Consider the following 17,242-nt stretch of genomic DNA (forward strand, 5'->3'; position numbering starts at 1 on the left):
TGGGTCTGAGATCACTTCCAAAGATTCATTTGTTTCTGACTGAACCTGTGGAAATTTGGGCAACAAAAACTGATCCATTTTACCACTAGCTCTACCTTTCACTCATTCGCAGGTGGAAAATGAGGTCAAAAGTTAACATAAATTTCCTGTTTTGGTTCGAGTTTTTACTATCTATGTGATAGTTTACTGATTTTTATTTTGTATGTTAATCATCACATCCACACATTAAATTAAAATTAAATTGTAAAAAAAAAAACAATCTAATATTTACTTGGGGGTGCAATGGGGGGTGCAATGACTAATCCAGGGGTAGCTATAGCGCCCCCTAGCATCCCCCTGGCACTGCCACTGATCTGTGGCATCAGTACAAGGGCTTCAGACCATAATAACCATTTGGCTTCTCTCATTTTCCAGATGAAAAATGAAATGCAAATGCAAAATCAAATCCAAATGCAAATTCAAATGCAGATTTCCCAAATGCAAATGCAGTTTTTCCAGATGAAAAATGACACACAGACCCATATGCAGATGCAGCTTTCTGAAATGAAACACATGCAGATGCAGCTTTTCAATCTGCAACAGGAAGTCACAAAGGTCCAAGCTATTGGAATTGCCCCCCATGTGGGAGGGGTTCTAACCCTGTGCTCTGCTGATTTGCCTCCAGACCGACGGAAGCACGGCAACCAGATGTACAGATTGGTTCTGACCTATAGGAAACACACAAAATGTCTTCTGCTACATCCACACTGATGATAAGTTCAACCTCCACGGACAGTGGACCGGCGCCCCCTGGTGTTGAGCCTGACAAACTACTGTTGGGACCTCTCCTGCCTTGTGGGAGTGGTGGTAAGCCCACGGTATCTGTGATATTGCAACAGGGGCATCCCTGCGACGCACTTTGGGATACTGGTTCAGATTTCACAATCATGAGCAAGTCTCTTTTCGACCGTGTCAGGCTGGATGTAGGTGGAGGCGTACGACTATTTAATCCTGACGTGTTCAAACCCAGTGAATCCTGATAAGAATAATAAATGTCTGACCTGATGTTGGGCTAATCCAATTCAAATGAATTCAATTCCAAGATACTTTAATAATCCCAGAGGGAAATTAGAGTTTCAGTGCACACAATTCTGAGACCAGACATACATAGGCAAAGACACATGACAAGAACTGGTGACTGTGGTCATTCGCAACCCTGAGTCGCGCTACCTTAATAGAGATCAGAGGGGTTTACATGAGGATTGGTTCAGGTGGAGGGAAATAAAATGCACTTCAGAGTTACCCTCCACAGGGAGGGCAGCTTTCCTATGCAAAAAACACCTCAGACAGAAACGCTACAGACTTCAGACATCACACAACATAAGTGTCCACTAGGTGGGGTGGTGGGTTTGGGACTCTCCACACGTCAGTGTCTACAGCCACGATAAGCAGCACACGTCACCTCAGTCTGGACAGGGGAGGGAGGTTGTTGGAGTTTGGAGGGCACAGTGACTCCTGGAACAATTCGGCGGCCTTCACAGCCCGCAGTCCCGCCCTGGCTGGGATAGAGAGGCAGAGTTGCCATAGCGATGGCAGCATTCCACATTTCTTCTGAGGGGGGAGTATTTGTTGCAGCCTCACAGGCTCAAGGGCACCAGATTCAGATTAGAAATTGTTTTGGGGCCAGAAAGAGATAATTCCCTCTCTGTCTTAAAGTTCCGTTGGTCCTCAACCTCTCAAAATCCCAATAATGGTGTAAATTAATCTATCCCAATCCGTGCTGATTTGTCCACTCGCTCCTTGATGGCATCCATCTTTTCTGCCAATGCATGAATCTCAGCCAAAGTTCCAAGCTTACAACTCATCTCGACAATTTTATGAGTCTGTGAATTCACAGCGCAGTGTAATCCATCCCTGAGCTCGGAGAGAGCGCCAATATTCCTCGACAGCTCGTTAATTTTCTGGTAAGCCAGGAAGCCTCCTAGGCCAAAGAGCAGGAAACCTGACACCAACACCACAAATATCCAGACGTCTTCAGAATCCTCTACAGACATTTGAGAGAGGCAACTGACCATAAAACAGCCAGTCTGTCACTCCTCTTTCCTTGTAATGTTTGCTGTACACATGAAGCTTATCCACCAAGATGACAGCCCTCTTCCCATCCTGGATAAACTTTTTGCACAGCAGGAAGAGGACTCTGTGCCAATACAGGATTTTCTTAGGAAACTGGTAATTCACGCTGTAGTATTTTCCTTTGAGCTCCCTTCCGTGGCTTTTAACAAGATCCTTCTGTTTAAAATGTTCAAATTTAGCCACGATGGGACGAGGTCTTCTGCTGTCCACTCTTCTAGCACCAAGACGATGCACCCGGTGAAAGGTGATGTTTTTTTACCATTTCTTCGGGTATCTTCATTTGGTCTGGAGAAAGTTCTTGATTGTTTGCTCGCAATTCTCCGCCCCTCCTGTCTGCTCCGGCAGGCCTGCGAACACCAAATTATCACTCATGCTATGGGCTTAAGTGTCCAAAACTGTCTCTTTGAGAATCTTGTTGACCTGGGTGATCCGCTTCACTCCCTCTTCCAGGGAAGAAACGGACTACCGCAGAGATGCGTTCGCAGCAGCAAGCTGCTGCACCTGCTCCTGGCTGAACTCCAGGGATGTTCGGAGGTTCTGGAACTCCTGATGTAGAACCTCAAGCAGGTTGAGTCACCCCTCAGTAAGTGTGGGTTTCTGCTACAAATACCTGTGGATTTATTTAGCAAGGAAGAATATTTTAAGAGGACTAAAATTAGTCATTGTGCATCTTTCTACAAGTTTAAATAGGTAAATTAAGAGCAATTCTGCAGACAGTGTTTTCCTTTAGGTAGTGATATGCTTTATGCCCACCAGCAACTTTGTTGCCACTCACAGAAATAAGTCCATGAAGAAATAAATATTTATTCTAGGTACAATTTTTGAAGGGATTTGGTTAAAATAAATAATTCTAAATATGTCATAAGAAGTTCATCAAAATTACCTCTTTTCGGGAAGATTTGCACCTGCCATGTCTTCCTGAAAAGGAGCAGGAGGCAGATAATATGCAATAGGAAGCATTTGGAAGCACTTGGATATTTTTTTTTATTAAAGCCTTTGTCTAAATGTTCTACTGGCATATAAGTGGAAAAAGTTGAATTAATACCATTGCAATTTTTTTATTGTGAGTCGAAAAGGACAGTGATACACTTTTTGCAACAATTGTTGCCAGTGAGGCCAAATGGTTTAAAAATAAACATTGAAGTAATTTCAAAGAGATCATCAAGGATAAAAGTAAAGAAAAGAATAATCAGAACATATTCTGAATCGGTTCGTTGAACAACATTTTATTTTCCAGGCGAAAACTGGGAGAGAGAACTGCTCCAACGCTGATCCTGATTCAGCACCAAGGACAGCTCCACTAGTAAAGGGGTGGTTTGCATCTGATGAAAAATCAGCACATTGGAGAGTTCTTCGTTTCCGATCAGCAGGCCGTAAGAAAGAACAGTTTCAAAGCAGGTCCTATACCAACCCTCTGGACAATGTCTCCTTTCAAAACAGAAGAGTAGAAGAGGGCCACTTTGAAGCTGATCCTATTTTGTCACCGTGGGCATGTTCTTTTTATTTTTTCCCAGCTTTTAAGTCAATTTCATATCGACATCATGGGCTGCATAAGGTATTCATACAGCCTGAGCCATCAAACACATTTCCTTTTCTTATGGGAAGCACAGAGCTGTAAAGACTATAGAGATGCTTTTATCCCCCCTATTGTGGTCCCTTAGGGTGACCACAGCACTAGACAAAATAAATAAATAAAAAAGTGAAAAATTAAAAGCGTGTATTTCAAATTCTCATTTTTCAAATCATGACTCATGGAAGCAGACTAAATTAAAAATAGCGGTGTGAGGCAAGTGCAATGAGTGACTGCAAGTAATGAAAATACCCTTAAAAAGCTACAAACTTTACAGAAATCCCTATAGAATTTGATTTTGTTAGAAAAATTGCATTTTGTTACGGCTGTTACAGACCTGTACAATCAAAGCCAGAAATAAATAAGAAAGAGCACTTGAACATTTTAAGATTGAGGATGAGATGCAAAATTTGGTGACATTCAAAGAAAAAACTGCAAATAACTGAATTAATTAAAACAATGAATAAAAATTAGCTAAAGAAACATGACAGCACAGCATGCAAAACATTAATGTGAGATAAAAGTTGCAGACATTTAGAAAAGAGTAAAAAACTGTCTTCTAACAGCACAACATAGACATTGTTTATTTATTTATTTTCAGTTAAATTCATATTTGTCAGTGCTGTGCATCAAATTAGAGCTACTTTGACTCATTGGAGTTCACTCCAGCCATTACGGGGCCATTTCAATTCAATTTAATTCAAGCTAATAAACTTCATTTATCCCTACGGGTGGCTTTTCATGGTGGATAACATTAGAATAAAACAACACAGTTCTAATGAATATAGGAAGAGGGACCAGTTCACAAAACTGTCAGCTCAATAGAACCAGAACTTAGGCCATCTATCTAGTTTTAAATACAAATATTACAAGCAAATGGGAGTTTTAAAACTTTGCAAGCACAATTAGCTGTAAATTTAATTATCTAAGGAAATTAAATTAAAAAATTTTATGTCTCAAAATGGGAACAGAGAGTACCTGGCTATAATAGCTAAACATAAAAATGTATACAAATTAACAAACACCTAAAATATTATTAGTGTTTAAAAGAAAAATAAAGATGCTTATGTGTGAAAGGAAGCTCGGAGATTCAGGTCAGCTTTTCTGCCTGTCGTAGTTTTAATCAAATTCTTTCTGATCCAACTTTCCTTTTACTGCTTTGTTGAAGTGAGCCTCAGGCTCTGGCTTGAAATCAACACACGTGCCAAATATACATTAATCAGTTTTGAGAAATCAGAGAGAAAAAAACTGGGTGCCAAAATCGATTGTGCATCATCTGTGTCTGGATTTCAACCCATTTTCTTCCTCTGGTATTTGCTCCCATCCATTCGTTCATTTTCCACTTTATCTTGTTGCAGAAGGAGTGGACCATTTTCCAGCCACCACCAGGGTGCAGGTCATGTCTCCAGTCCTTTAGAGACACTACTGCTAACGACCGCACAACCACATTGTCCACAATGACTCTCTCTAAAGCTCTTGTTTTCTATTGTGGTTGTTTAGTGACAGCCTTCACAAGATATAGAAGGATTTTTAAATGTTTCTTTAAGTTTTTACTATAATCTTTGGGTCAGAAGAAGACGGACGCTGGTTTATTTTAGCTGAACCTGGGTTACATGTGCTTTGTCTTTGTTGGCGAACAGAGGGAAGCACAACTCATGTGGACACACCATGATGTTCATAGAAAACATCAGCTTCTCTAGCAGGGGTATTAACTAACCAACGGTTACCTGCAACAACAGCTGTACTACTCACAAAATGTGAACGTGGAGTCACAGTCATAGGACATTTAGAATCACCTGACAACTCATCAATGCCACACACACCACCAGCTCCGCCACGCAGAAAAGGTGTGCCTGGACACAAGAAGTGTAGCTCACATGTGAGAGAACACACACGCATGTCCGGGACTAACCTGATGTGAGGCATGTCTTCATGGTACGCAATGACCGGAGGCGTATGTAACTTGACATGAGTGTCATCAACCCAGTTACCTACATTCACCACATCTCTTAATCTATAGATCATTTGGAGACACAACAGGTAAGTTGATGATGAAGGTTAGCTCTCCAGCATCTGGATAGCACTGCCTAATGAGAAAGCCAGGTGAGTCTGAAGAGCTATTGGGTCCTTTGAGGTCATCCGAGCAATTGCATGCCGGACCATGTCCTGGGACACGAGGTACGGAAGGATCTTCCCCAAGAGGAGAATGTCGATTGAGGCGCTCACATCCTGACCATAGTCGGCCAGGCAAGTGGCCAGCATCTGTGTATAAGCATAATCAACATTCACAAAGGAACGCAACTCATTCACAGCGGAAGTTGTTTTACGCAAAATATCGCTATGAGTGTTGAGTACCATCATTCAGTCTTTCCCAGACATCTCCTACCACATCTACGCTGATGATATTCAGCTCTATATGTCCTTTATACCACACCAGTTGGACAGGCTGGCCACACTTGTACTCTGCCTGACCTAGATCAGTAACTGGCTGTCTAGCAACTTTCTTGTCCTCAATGCTAACAAGACAGTGACCCTGATCTCTGCACCCCCGGACCTTCAGCCAAAAATCGAGCAAGAAATTGCCTCTTTTTGCCCATCAGCCAAGGCCAACATTAGAAACCTAGGAGTTATTTTTGATCCAGCTTTAAGTTTAGACTCACACGTCAAAACCATCTCCTGCTCTTGTTTCTTTCAACTGAGAAACATTTCAAAAGTCCGTAAACTGGTTTCTACCGCAGATCTGGAAAAACATCATCCATGCCTTTGTGTCATCACGCTTAGACTATTGTAACACTCTTTTTACTGGCCTCAGCAAAACCTCCCTCTCACGCCTTCAAGCCATCCAAAATGCAGCAGCCAGACTCCTAACCAAATCCAGCAGACGAGCTTAACATCACTCCAGTTTTACAGTCCCTCCACTGGCTCCCGGTAGAATATAGAATTCAGTTTAAAGTTTTAGTCCTGACCTATAGAGCTCTTAACAACCAGGCTCCAAGCTACCTATCTGAGCTTTTATCCCCATACATCACCTCTCAGAACCTTAGATCCACATCTGAAAACCTCCTGGCTGTTCCTCGAACCAGACTGAAAACCAAAGGGGACAGGGCCTTTCAGACTATTGCACCCAGACTTTGGAACAGTCTACCTTCAAATCTCCATCTCTCTAACACTGTAGAGGTCTTTAAAAATCATCTAAAAACTCACCTTTTCATCCAGGCGTTCCCTCCCTAAATGTTTCAAAAAAAATGGCTTTGTTTGGGTTCACACCTTCACTTTGTTTATACTCATGATTTTATTTTCTACGTTTATCACTGCTATTGTTTTTCTGATGTTTTTATTGGTTAGAGGTATTTGCCCTGATCTTTATCATGTTGTACAGCGCTTTGTGATTTATATCTGTGAAAGGCGCTATATAAATAAACTTTTACTTACTTACTTACTTACTTACTTACCACCATAGTTTGTTTTTCAGACGTGCCCAGCTGTCTCAGGGTGCGGCGCTGCTGCAGTACCTGCTTACGCAGATCCGGATGTTCTCTGCTAAGCTCATCAATGTGTCGTCGAAGTGTGTTAATCTCAACCGAGTTGACTGAAGAGAATCCGAAATTAAAAAGATTGTTAATTGCATTAGCAACTGAGAAAAGTTCAGTCAGGAAATGCTTTGGCCTAATGCTGGTACCGGAAAGTTCACTGTTTGAAACTGTGTACTTAAGTGCCTGCATTAGAATGTGACTGACATCAGCTTCTGCAGGCTGTGTCAGGGTACTAGTCCAGTGGTCCCCCGTTTTCGAGAGGTTGCCGAAGGCATTCTTCATCTTATCAGTGCACGCCATAGCGGGGTCGAATTTGACGAAAATCGTTTGTGTAAATAGACAATAGTTAGTCATTAGTAGACCTCGGGAGTCTCGGAGTGTGATACCTGAAGAGGGCCCAGGTTTGTACAGACGCGTTAGAGGTGGCTGAGGATGGATATCAACTACAGTTGATAGCAGACCGAAACACGCGACTAACAAAACGTATTTTATCAGACCTGAAAATGGAAACCAGGAAAGTTGTAGGTTGTAGACTGGCGCGGCCTTGTGGGGGTCCGGCGCAGGTGGGCACTCCTGAGGGCCCTCGGTCGACGCGCAGTTGCAGTCAGAGAGATCGGTGTCAACCAGTGGTGGTACAGGGCACCGGACAACCTCGCCTTCGGTAGGTGGGTCACCAACCTCTGGGCTAAAGATCACCAGCGCCTGCTGTAGTGCAGTAGTGTCAGCGACGTCATCAGCCTGTCCTTCAGCAAGAGGAGTCCCCACCGCAAGTTTCTGGGCTTCAGCCGGAGTATCAGCACCACCATCAGTCCCCCCTTTGGCAGGTGATGTCCCCACCGCAGGGTGTGGAGTCTCAGGTGTTGTGTCACTGCAACCGCCAACTCCCACTAGGGTAGGTGTTTTCCCCACCTCCGTGTGGAGTGGTGTTGCAGAGACTACGCAGACTCTCTGGATGTCACTGACCTTACTGGTACTGGATTGATCGACCAGGTTGGCGGTGCCATTGTTGTTGTCACCGCCTGAACATGTAATGAGGAGCTCAAGGGCAGCGGTTGAGTCACCCGAGTTTAGAGTGTCCAATCACTGAGTGACATGACGGCTTTAAAGTGTTGGAGCAGGTCCCCTCCCAACACGAAAGGAAACGCTTCAACATTAGTCACAAACACTGGATGGCTCACAAACATGTCTCCCACTGTGAAGGTGATGGACACCACGTATGACAAGGGTACTTGGTCTGAAGAGAACGGATGGATGTCCATAGTGCAGGGCGTAAGTCCCAAGATGTGACCTTGTGCAGCTGCAGCCATGCAGACCTGCTCCCAGAGAGAGCTGCTTATGTGTTTTTTAATGTGCTATATGTCAAATCTTGAACAGGTTGTGCTGAAACATAAATTTGGTTGTATCAGTACGCTGGCTGTGATTCTGATTCACTATGTCGTCAACAACTATGAAAATATGTTACCAGGTGGTGGGAGACATTGTTGCACAGCTGATAGACACTTACAGACATCTGCTGGTGGACAAGAGGCTGAAGTGGTAGCTGTTAGGGAAGAAGGACATGTTTTCAAAAGTTGTTTTTATCATTTGAATAAGTTTCATTTATTTATGTTTTTTTTAGTTCTTAAATGTCCAAACTGAAAGAAAAGTTTCTTGTGCAACTTAAATACCCATTCAAAGTCAATTATCAGCGATTTGAACCAAAGAACTGGAACAGATAACAACAAGCTCATACTTACATATTTTAGCCCACTTGTGTTTTGGTCTTTTCAGCCATTTTTCTAAAAAAAAATAAAACTGCTCCTTTTGGTAAAATAGAGTGTCCATTCATCAGGACAGAAGTTCACAGCTGGTCCGAGTACATCCAAGAAAATGTGTCCATATCATGTTTCAACAGCTCACAATTTCCCAAATATCATAAAGATTCATGCTAAAGTCAAATGATTAACTTTTAACACTGAAATCAAAAATGGAATCACACTTATTTTCATAGAAGTGTAACTATTACAAGCAGCAAAATATAAAACTTGCAGAACATCTATAGTGTGTCAGCAATTATTTATCATTTGTGCCAAAACAGCCTCGTAATGAAAAACTAACCAACAGCATATCAACTTTACTGAAATTTTGGAGATTTTAAGATTGAAACAATCATATTTGGTCGACCTACTTGACAAATTATTTATTTGCAACTTTTGCGGAGAAATAGAAATGGCCAAAATGTCCCTTTAAAGAGTAAACTGCAAGTCCTGTTGGTAAATTACTATCTGATAGAAACAAGGCTGTTGGTTTGAGATTCTGCATTAATTGGTTCTGCTCCTGGTAGACAGCTTTAGTCATTATTGGATTGAACTGGCTGCACTTCTGTTTGTTTTCAACTTTACATGCAGGACTTGACACTCCCATAGGCACTAACTCAGTCCAGTCATCAGATGCTTAACTGTTCAGGTTGGTAAATAAGCCCTCAAAGCAGTCCACCAGGAGTAACAAGGACTTTAATCTGCAGTTTAACCAAGCTACTTTCTGATGTGTTGTGGTTTTATGGTTCAGGACCAGACACAACTCATACCTGACAAGTTATTAAATCTTGATGTGTAGCAAAAATAAACCCCTTTGGACTGACCAGATGTGCTCTTTTCAGCACAGCTTTTACTGCGAAGGACAAATACGGGAGAAAGGATGACGAAACTAACATGTAAAACGTTTTTTTTTATTTTTTTTTATAGAAATTAAGAGCTGCAGAAGCTTTTTAGGTCAGTAATATCTGGGAAATCCTTCCGGTTGGGGATTGTGGGTAATTCTATATTCTGATTACTTTTACAAAAGCAAGTCCTTTCTATTGCTTCACATATTCTAATGCTTTTGAAACTACAGGTGAAACTCAAAAACTTAAAAAATAAATTTTAAAAAGTTCATCAAGTAGCTCAACTTGAAAGGTAAAACGTAAAGGTGGCACCAGTGTATGGCAGACCTTGCCTCTGTCAGTGCGCCCTAGGGCTGCTGCAGCTACATCGTAGCTCATCCCCACCAGAGTGTGAATGTGTGTGTGAATGGGAGAATGACGCCTAGGGGGGCTGTAGAACCCTAAGAATGTGCTATACAAATACAGGGCATTCACCATGCATATGCAAAGCCAGAGATTCATTTAATTGTTATAATGATGATTATGGCTTACAGTTGATGAAAACCCCAAATTCAAAATCTTAATTAGAATATTGAGAAAAGGTTAAATATTCTAGACTCAAAGTGTCACACTCTAATCAGCTAATGGACACCTGCAAAGGGTTCCTGAGCCTTAAGATGGTCTCTCAGTCTAAGTTGAATTACTGAAATACCCTTTTAGATGCATTTTTTTAGCTTATTGTTCACAAAAATGGACTGTGTCTGTTGTATTTATCTGAATGAAATGTTTTTGCCCATGTTCCTTTTATCATTGGTTCCCTTGCTGTACAGTTTTTTTGGGGCAGTGTGAACTTTTAAAAATGTGCCATAGAAACCAACGTGACCTTGATCTAATAGACCTTTGCATAATAAGCTTTTCAAATTTTACCTGAACTTTCAAAGTTGAATTCAACTTCTCAAAGGAATGGTTTTGAATAAAATATATTATGAAAAAGACAAAAAAATCACATATGTGTATCTAAATCTCACTTTGCAACAGATACAAAACGTTAGTTAATCCATACATTCTCTTCTTATTATCCAAGGTTGGAGCCTAAAGTAATAAAACCAGGAGGGAATGCCAAGACGTTCCAACATACTGTCCTACTGAGGGGAATATTCTGTAAAATTCCTTGGGGGAATTCCGCGTTTTCCTTCCTGTGAGATATGTATAAACTTTTGGAATAAAGGAGGCATCGTAGTGAGACGCCCGAATCACCTCAACTGGTTACTTTTGCTGTGAAGGGGCAGCTTTGTTTCAGGGACCTCCAGAATGATGACGCTTGTTCATTCATAAATCTGACCTGCTTCTTCCTGTGCTATTATGGAGCTTAAATCCAGTAGTCACCAGGAGAGAGGGAAGGGTGAAATCTTGACAGGTTGCCAGTCCATCACAGGACTTGATGAAAGAGCTCCTCACCCTTTCTCTGAAGCTGAACAGAGCCCATAGATGCTGTTTGTGTCCACAGTCTCATATCTTTGGACATAATTCACATCTTGTGATCACAGGTAAGGGTTGGACCATTAAATCAAGAGCTCTGGTTTTTGGAACAGTCTTTAAATATTTATTTTTACCAAAATCTGCAGACAAGACAAATGCCTTCATTACTGCAGAGAAGCGTCTAATCGAGATGCCAGGATACTTGACTCCTCTGCTCGAGGCAAATCTTCACTCATCTTTAGTGAGTCTCTCTATAGAAAGGAAAAAGAGGAGCAGATTGTTGGATATTATTCTAAATTTGAGATTCTTGGAAAATCTGCATAAATCTCAAATATGTTGGCTCAGCTTTCCTTCATTCATCATACAGATATGTGCTGGCTTCACTCCCAACTCCTAAAGCATCTGCTGGTCAGCTCAGAATTTAAATCATCAGGTGAGTTTCAAGAATACAAATCTGTGCATTATTACTAAAAACAAATATGTTACATCTCCTGGAAGATGATGGATGTGTCTTTGGAGTTGCTTGTTCCATCAAATATTAATTCTTGTAAATAACTCATAGAAAACAACAACAAGGAAAGTGTCATGTTTGAAAAACACACGAAAAGCAAGTTTTTTGTTCCAGTTATTTATTATTCCACAAACCCAAGACTGAAAGACAATCATCTCAGAGATTTAGTTTCAAATCCAGCACCTGAGATTGGAGGATTTCTGTTTGTGACACAGAAAACACAAATACATGTGGACACTCATGGACATAAGCTGCCATTGGGAAAACATATTTTCATGTATTTGATTTAGGGAAACTATTTAAAACTACCATAGCGTGAGTCTTTTATAGCAGAAGGTATAAACTGACTGTTGGCACCTTATGAGTTAGAAACTATTGTTTGAGAAAGGAATGCATCAAACTGTGGAGCAGCTGAAAATCATATCAGGTGAAAGAAACAGGAAAGTGTTTTTGCTTTCAAAGCCACAGCGGTTGGCCTCCTCAGTTCTCAAATGCTTAAAGTGTTTGGTTGAAGAAGAAGAAAAAACAATACACATAGATAAAAAGAAAGAGGTAAAAGCATCAGAGCTGAGAGAAAAAAAAACCCACAAAATTATTTGAAACAAAGCTGTGAAACCGTTGGTGCCAGGTAAGGGTGTGACGAGGTGGTTTTGGAGAGAGGTTAGGACCCAAGATGCAGAACCAGATAACGAGGCAGGAGGTGGAAAAACGTAAAAATCCTTTATTAAGGAGTAAATCCAGAGAATACAGGGCACCAAAAAACAAATTCCAAAAATCCTAATAACTAAACCTAGAGAGTCCAAAAACACAAGAGACCTAGAGATGCTAAAAACTAGAGAGGGGGGTGAGACGAGGTTGACACAAACAATGAACCAACAACACACTGAGACACAGACAGGGTTAAATACACTGGGGCAGGATGAGAGGGAGATGAGCTGCAGGTGTGTAGGGAGAGAAACCTTGTGAAAACAATTTAACTTAGGGAAAGGAAAATAACATGACCTAAAAATAAAGACAAAACCTAAAGACAAGAACAAGATAAATAACTAATGATATAAGGAGGAAGGAGAACTAAAGAACCGGTGGGGAAAGAAACACAACTGAAAGAGACTAATAAATGAAAAGCTGAACCTATAGGAAAAAACTACAGAAAGAAAAACTACAGAGGTGTAACTAAGGGAGACCACGGGAGCACAGGACCTGGGGGGGGGTCTAGAGGGGCTGCAGATCAGGGGACACATGAGGAAGATGCAGACAAGGACACATGAGGACGCTGGGAGACACATAAGGGGAATCTAGAGAGGGATGGAGAACACAAGGAGACACATGAGGGAGATGCAGACACAGACCATGACAGAGGGCTGCAAATGCAAACATGAAATGAAGTTTGTGTTTGAGTGGCAACAGAGGATGTGACAAACTATCAATACCAAGTTTACTCATTTTTTATAAAGATGTCTCAACTATAAATAAATTCCTTGTGAGTCAATCTGTGGGGAAAATGCTCTGGCGCGCCTGATTCAGGAACTAGAATATAGCAAGAAGAGTGGGGAGCAGAAGACGGCCAGATTCTGAGTCTTGTTTCCTGATAATTGGATGTCTCACCTCTGATTGGTTAAGAGCAATGCAACTCTACCACTGGCTCTGTTCGCTTTGCAACATTTATGTTATATCTCTGAAGGAGTTCTGCCATCTTGTGGAGTTGTTAATGCCAACAGTTAGCTTTTATTAGTCAATATGTTCTCTGCTCTCTCCTGGATGCTAAACAAACAACAGCCTTCCCTGTTGCAAGTGTTAAGAGTGTTTCTCCGTCTACTGTCTATTGCCGACTAATGCAGGAAATAAGGGTAGAAAACCATTTTCACGTTTAGCCTGCACGCTAAACTCACAGGGACCAATCATCTTTCAAAAGTAACAATTAAAAAAAAGGTTTCTCAATGAAGACAGCCCAGCACAGAGGCTAAAAGTCACAATATTAAAACTAACATTCAAAACACAAAAAATTGCATTTGTAAAACATAGAATATTGCTGAATAAATTAAATATCCCCTTCAATTTGAAATGCAATATTGTGATTATTCACAAACTCATAATTCACAAATTTCTGGATGCATTTAACAATGCAGGTCAGTTTAACCCTGTAGCATGATGAGATGTTTGAAGAGATTCAATTAGTATTTGATGCAAACAGCTGAGGAGAATGCTCTTTTCATCATTCTCATCCTCCTTTAAACATCAAAAATAAACTCAACAGCCTACAGACAGAATTAAACATCAGCCAGTAAGAGCACGCATAGTTAGCGTTGAACAAGAAAACAAACTCACTAACATGCAATCCCCACATGACGGTGGAAGTCCTGCATGGTAATATGTTTGATGATTTCTAAGAAAATCAAGATTTAAATATTCCTATCCGCAGTGAAGCATCACCGAGAAGGAATCATTAAAATATTGTTTACAGAAATAACGATAATTCATTTAAACCACTTACTCCACTGTTTCACTCAGTCTGCGTAAGCCTCCTCACCTTTCTGACAGAAGTCGGAAGACTATCAGCTCCGATCTGTCTGTTTGCCGTCTCGAGCACATGGCAAGAAGAGATACCATCAGATACCACGAGATTCCCACAGCCCACAGATAGATCACAACCCCCAGAAGCTGTTGCAAAGTACCACAGGTTGATAAAATGTTCTGATTTGATCATATCGTTTTCGATAGACCCTGCTGTTGTTAAACAGTAAAAATAATAAAAAAGAAATATACACTGACGTGCTTTTCTATTCTAATTCCTTAAAACCAAATGATGGAGAAAATGTGGACACAAAAAACACTTGGGTCCAAATAATAAAATGAGATTTAAAAAGCGTTGTGAAGCAGGAACTACAACGTATCCCAGAGACCTAAAAATAGTCTTTCATATTTGGCACATTTATCTCCCTCTGCACCCCTCTGAGACATTATATTGGAGAGTAAAATCCAGTTATTTTCCCAAAGAGAGTTTTTTTGAGTCATACACTATTACTGAGGCATTGCATTATGTTGTATATGTGTGTGCAAAAAGGAAGGCTTGCTCGTAACGCGGGAGCAATTTATTGCATACCAGTGTGTTTCACTGAGATCTAAAGAATGTATGAAGATGAAAAATTAGCATTTGGTGTTACTAACACAATTTCACTACAGAGCCATGGCTTCCAAATGGAAAAAGAGCAATATTCCTCTATAACCCTCCATTAAGCCTGTGCATACTGTTAGGTTTTTCATATTAGGGGAACACATGCCGTAAGTAGATCAATACAAAATTGTCCTTGCTTGCGGTTCTTAAAAGTCCCTTGTACTTTGCAGAAAAATAAGGCTATTTTCTGCAAGTTAGAAAGTACTTTCAAATGTATGAACATGTCAGCTGCAGAAACTCAAGACTGTGAGAGAAAGTTTCAAAGATGTTTGTGTGCTAGAATGAAGGAGAAGGCCATCCAAGTGCATTTGTTTTATTAGAAATGCTGGTGAATGGATGTTTTTAAATTTTTATGACAAGAAAGCAATTATTGTTCACGTCCTTGAAACTAACTCCTTTCTGAAGACTTAAGACATCTTTGAGTGTACATGCAGTTGTATAAGTTCCATTTAGTTATGGATTTCTCTACTAATCTCCAGCAATCATGACTACAGCTCAATAGATGATGATCTTCGATTAAAACATCATAAAGAAAACAAATGTACAAATGTGGTAGCGTTTTTCATCATTCGTTATTGAATTGTGATCGGCAGAAGCTCTTCCGGTTAGCACCTTGCTTTTTTTACAGCAGCGGCCCAAAACGATTTCCTAACACATGGATTTTCTGCTTTCTGATCATGTGACGTGTGACGTACACAGATGAAGATCGGCTTTAGAGCCGTGATGTTTGTTCTCATGGTGCGGGGGCTCGATTGTTCCGACGTTCACCATGGGAAAAATGCAATTTGTCAATGGCAGTAAATGAGTCAATTTTATTATATCTACATTATATAATGATTACTAAGTTGGTGTTAGCATCCTAAATTTGCATCACCCTTCACTGTGCACTCCTCTCCTGGAAAGCACTTTTTTTTACACAGAATTGGGGGAAAGTGTTTCCTCTTTACAGATTTCTTGGGCTTAATTTTTTTATCACACTTGAAAGTTTCAGACCAGAAAATAAATTACATTGCCAGACTGGGATAATTTGATAGAAAAGCAATACATCATACCCCTTTCTAAAATATATCAAACAGCCGCAAACATTACAGTATATCTAAAGGCCTGCAGACTCCACTTGGGTCAGGTTAAGGTCAGAGGTCCTGACTCATCAATAAGAAAAAGACAGAGAGGGACAAAAATGGCTTCCGTAAAAAAGTTCCATAAGGCTTAAACCTTGCTGAACAAATAAAGGACAGAGCACCAACTGATACTATAAAAATCATCAAATCATCCCCATGTTTCAATGTTGGGGGAACTCATGTTTTAGTTGTTTGTCTGTTTCAGCACATTTGATTCTGTTGTGAAATCACCTTTTCAGCAGCTCATCAGACTCTACAGAAGCTGCTGACTGAAATCAGGTGTGTTGAAGCAGGGAAGCAACTAAAACACGCTTGATAGGGGCTCCTCAGGACAAGGATTGGGCACCCCTGGATTAGACCATTGAGTACGTTTTCAGAAGGAGTGTGTAAAAATAACACTGCATTTCAGAAAAACAACATCACACCAACAGCCATGGTGGTGGTAGTGTGATGGTTTGGGGCTATACTTTCTGCCAGAAGTGTATTCATCTAAAAACCAATATGTACTTAGGTTTTGCAGAAACATAATGATCTGAAGCACTCTAGCAGGTCCACCTCTAAATAGTTGATAAAAACTGAGAAGGAAGGCTTGCTGTTGGACAAAAACTGATTGAGATGCTGTCGCATGACCACAATCGGGCTGATCATGTTGGAAAGCCCTCCGGTGTGGCTGATTTAAACACTTTCTGCAAAGGAGAACTACGACAGAGGCTCATCGCCAAAATTGGCAAATGATCAGTTGTTACTGTGAAAGGTGTTACAACCATTTATATGTGGGCTACTACCTTTTACTTAACTTTTTTCCCCTTAATCAAGTACTGCAAACACATTTGTTGCTGTAATGTAAATGGGCATGTTTCTTTTATACTTTTGAAAATAGCTTAAACCGTTTTTAATCGGATAATCAGTCTGTGTGTTTTTAAATCATATTCCTTTATTTTAGGGAAATTAAATGTTGAGACATAGAAGCAGAGGAGACTGTGCATGCCTCTGTGGCCTTATGTTTGGGTTTGATAGTGTTCATGTTTAATTAGCAGACACTTTTATTCAAAGTGACTTCTAACTGTGAATGTTGCAAAGCAGTTAATTAACCTAACATGCATATTTTTTAGCCTGCGGGAGGA

The sequence above is a fragment of the Nothobranchius furzeri genome, chromosome 3 (assembly GCF_043380555.1).
Source record: "Nothobranchius furzeri strain GRZ-AD chromosome 3, NfurGRZ-RIMD1, whole genome shotgun sequence".
NCBI classification, from domain to species: domain Eukaryota; kingdom Metazoa; phylum Chordata; class Actinopteri; order Cyprinodontiformes; family Nothobranchiidae; genus Nothobranchius; species Nothobranchius furzeri.